Below are 4,383 nucleotides of genomic sequence, written 5' to 3'. Positions count from 1 at the left end.
ATATCCAATAAACTTCGTCGAACACCGGTATCACCCAATCAAATTAAAGTAGGCGGAGCTCCACTGTGCCCTTGACAGGGCGGCTGGTGTTGATGAATGACGCCTCTTCGCCAGAAGGGGGAGACATTTCAGCGCACACAGTGGCACCTGGTGGTTCATGTAGTCCTAATTTTACACCATTTCTTCTCTTAATAAGATCTGAAAGAGAATCTACAACCCTAAAAATCCAAATGTAGCTTTTAAAAGAGCAAAAGATGGGAGAGTCATTCTTAACTTGTTGAATCCTTTCCATTGATGGGCAGGCTATATGCTTCTATTAGAGCTCTGTAGGATATTTATTCATTGTCTGAGTATTTTGTGACACTGAGTGATGCCCAGCTGTTGTCTGGAATGAACCCTGTGGCCCTGCAGTCTCCCTCCTCTGTTCATGAGACACACTGGCTCATAGGCATCTGAGCCTCATATGGAAATACCCTTCCCCTCCAGAAAGTCTGGCACATGACTGGCAGTCCTGACTCCTGCTGGGGCTGACCTTGAGAGAGAAAACCAGCGGCGGTGTCGGTGGGTGAGAGTCATGCTGCGTTTGCTGCTATGGAAACTACTTTAAACTGGATTGTGCCAGAAAATATCAATCACTTTTTTTAATCGTTTGTGTGAGCTGGACTCAAACTTTATTGAATATTGTTACAGTCTGGGAGCAGGAGGGTGTGTGAGAGAGAATCACCTCCTCAATGCAGCTCTATAGTGTGTGATCAGGACACACAGGAAATGAAACATAAGTAATTAACATTTCTGAGCGGGTAACTCATCACCAGAATGGGAACACGAGAAGAAAAACAAAGGCAGAAATACTTAACAGCATGTAATTTCCCAGCCAATTTAGGCTTTAGACACAGGCTCACATCAATAACCACAAAAACCACAAGAGATGTACAGCAATAACTTCTGTTATGATGATAATTCACAGTTGAGTCAGTATTATTCCCCTATATTTATCTGGATGTGTTACGGGTGATGTAACAAGTTCAGCAGGGTTAAAAGCCCAAAAAGTGAAACCAGATGCACGCTCTTATGAATACCCTGTTTATCATGGCAACACTGGATTCCACTGAGTGCTATGGTCTTACTATTACTTTTTTAATTTAAATTAAAGAGTCGCTTTGGTCTGAGACTGCATGAATGCCAGTTTTTGGCAAAGGTGACGCCTGTGACTGATTTTCTGTTTATGTTGTTTCGTTTTTACTGAGCTGAAATTTGGTGTCAAACATGATCTACGTCCAAGCTTACAGTAAACCACCTTCAAATTGCTCTAGAAGTCTTTTGATGAGTAGTTTGACTCAAACAGCAGCGTGATGTCATTTTCATTGTTCTTATGAAAGAAAAATTATGTTACATTTATCATTTTTATGCCAGGTCACAATTTCTGTGTTTGGAAGCGAAAAATACAAACAGACTTTACACAGACAGACCAAACATCGGCCGTACTGGAATTCCTGTGATACAGCACCACATGAAAGAGGTAGCTGTACTTCAGCAGAGGAATTCCTGTGGTGATGAATGTGATCCTGGGATACATGTGGTGTGGTATTTTTGTGGTATCCTGAGACGTGCTGGCCCTTTCTGGATAATTTACCATAAGATGTTTGGTGAGCAGTCTTACTGTAAAAAGGTTTCCTACGTGAATTCAAATACTGAAAGCTTGCTTGTCATTGCAGGGAAGTTAATCTGATTATATATCCTTTAACAAATAACTGAGGTTTGTCTTTGATTGGTGGCAGTGAGTAAAGCAGCTATTTTGGAAGGTAAATGTATTTGCTTTCTTGTTACATGTACCTACAGCTAAATACCCGTTAGCTTAGAGACAAAGGGGCTCAGCTGGTCTGTCAGACATATTTAGTTTAATCATTTCAAAAACTCAAGGATCAACAATCTGTTATGTTATGAAGGGTTATGTTTTAAACCTTTCAGCAAGTAGCAGCTAACAAAGATTGTCTTCCTAAACCAAACCAATCAAATTGAATTAAAATGAAGATAACACTCAAAAGTCAGCTAAACTTCAGGGATGTCAATCTGTTCAGTTAGGAAGCAGAAACCTTCATGTGCTTTGGTGTAAATGAAAGTGGCAACAGGTGCACCAAAGAGGCAGCAACAAGACAACCTGCAGAAAGGGAGGGATTTGGCAGATGGAGGCCACAGACCATAGGAAGCTGCACGGGGCTGTAGAAGGCCATCGACCCGGCAGCATGACTGCTCTCTGCTCTTTTGTGTGAGGAGAAACAGGAGGCACTGCCAGAACTCCATGGAATTACCTCTCCGTACATCCATCTGTGTCTCACAGCACAGTCACAATAGTGTGGAGGATATCAGGAAGAGAGCTGGACAGGGCCGTAGAAGGCCAATAACCTGGCAACAGGAGGAGCACATGGAACCAGAGCTCCATGAAGTGACCTCCAGCAGCCTGCTCATGTGCATGTGTCAGGTAGCAGTACGCTAACAAATATTTTTAATTTTATGCAGAAACACAGTTGGCAAAATATTTTTATTGTAGCTCTGGAAGCTTTCTCTTGGAATTTCACCTGTTCTAAGCGTTCCAGGTTCACTTTTCGTGTTGCCACAGGTCATTCAAATCTTCAGGCAACACTTTTTGGATCATGCAGAAACCATCAGCTTTTTTCTTACACTGTGGTCATTTGAATGCATTCCTGAAAGCTTAAACAAAAAACTATGCAGATTAAAGTTTTGGCATAAATCACATGACTGCCTAAAGTGGAACTCTCGGTCACCTTATACCAGGCAGTGTTGAATAACTGAGCCACAGCTGTGTTACAAAATGTCTTGTAGATTATTTTACAATTTTTCAAAATGCTTTCAAGCAGGACTGGTGCATTTCCCCCTGCATTTCCTGTCCCTTAGGTTTGCACATCAGTGCCGTTCTCTTTGTCTTTTCATCCCTTCATCTAAAAACATCTTCAGTCCCTTCATGGCTTCAGGCCCAGAATACGACTGTCTCTGTTTTCTCAGTTTAGCCTAATCTCACTTTGCTTGGACAGCTCATCAGCATCCTTCAGCGAGGCCAAACCTAAAAACGACCCGGGAGAGCCGAGGTGACGGCTGATCAGAAGAAGTAGAAGTGAAGAGAGACTCGCTAATGCTGGTGGAGTGATGTGAAGACAGCCGTGACCGTTGGATGGGAAAGACCGGCGTGAAAAATGGAGATATGAAAGACTTACATAATAGAGTCTGGTATGTAACATCATACAGTGCAGATGTCATGTTATCTTCTCTGCCTACGTTTCCCTCGATTAAACCTCAAACCAAGACTTTTGCTTCCACCTGGGTCATGAAGCTGACATCTTATAGCAAAATTTTATCACCCATCTTGTATTTATCAGACGTGAGTGCGATTCGCTCTGATCACATCGTACAGGAATGGCAGCTCCTTCCACCAGCCCACATATTTCATAACAACCACAGCCCAAAGCGCCCTGACGGGCCCACCGTCCTCCGGGCATTCTGTGTACAGATTGAAATCATAACAAACCTCTTCCTCACAGAATCCCACCACATGACTTCATTCTGGGTGTGGGAATTATGGCATCCAATCAAAATAACCTTCTCATGACCTCAGTTTGGCTAGAGCTTCTTCTCCGATACCAAACGGAGAGGAATGACTTCATATGTGAGGAGGAAGAGGCCTGTCAAACAAATGGGCTTTGTTTTTCTTTGCGCTCATTCATGCTGATTGTCACAAATAAGTATGAGAAAAAGTTCAAAGCTTTGGGTTAGCTGCAGAGCGCGTGCACGTTAAGGTGATTTTGCATCTTCAGATAGGCCGCCTGGAGAAATGATTCATGACAACAGAAGTAAAGGAATCTGAAGAAGCAGAGAAGTGTATGCATGGGTTTATGTCCGCTGCAGCAAGGTTTCACTTTATGGAACAAAACATGACATCAGCACCACGCCCAGATAATCCAGCAACTGCTACTCCTGAACGCAACTGCTCTGACAAACAGGGAGTGAATGCATCAGTGTCCATCTGACATAACTCCTCAGGGAGTACGTGAGTCTGTTCGCCGCTGCCTCTTTTGTTTGCTTTGGTTTCCACATAGAGATAAGAGCGTCATTATGTGCACCGAGCCCTGCTCCTTGGTGACCAGACAGGACTTTCACTTTAGTAACAGAAAGACGCAGACCGCCATGACTCCTTGTGCATCACCCGTAACTGTGATTTGAAATCTTTAAACTTTCTGTCCTGGTCAGACAAGAAAGCAGAGGAGCTCTGGGTTTATGTTTCGGAGCATTACCATCACTCACTGCTGATCTCTGCCATGGGCCACATGCAAAGTGCTTTCACTTCACTGTTTACATTATCATAATTTACAC

The sequence above is a fragment of the Astatotilapia calliptera genome, chromosome 19 (assembly GCF_900246225.1).
Source record: "Astatotilapia calliptera chromosome 19, fAstCal1.2, whole genome shotgun sequence".
Lineage (NCBI taxonomy): Eukaryota > Metazoa > Chordata > Actinopteri > Cichliformes > Cichlidae > Astatotilapia > Astatotilapia calliptera.
Note: the sequence above shows the minus strand (reverse complement) of the source record.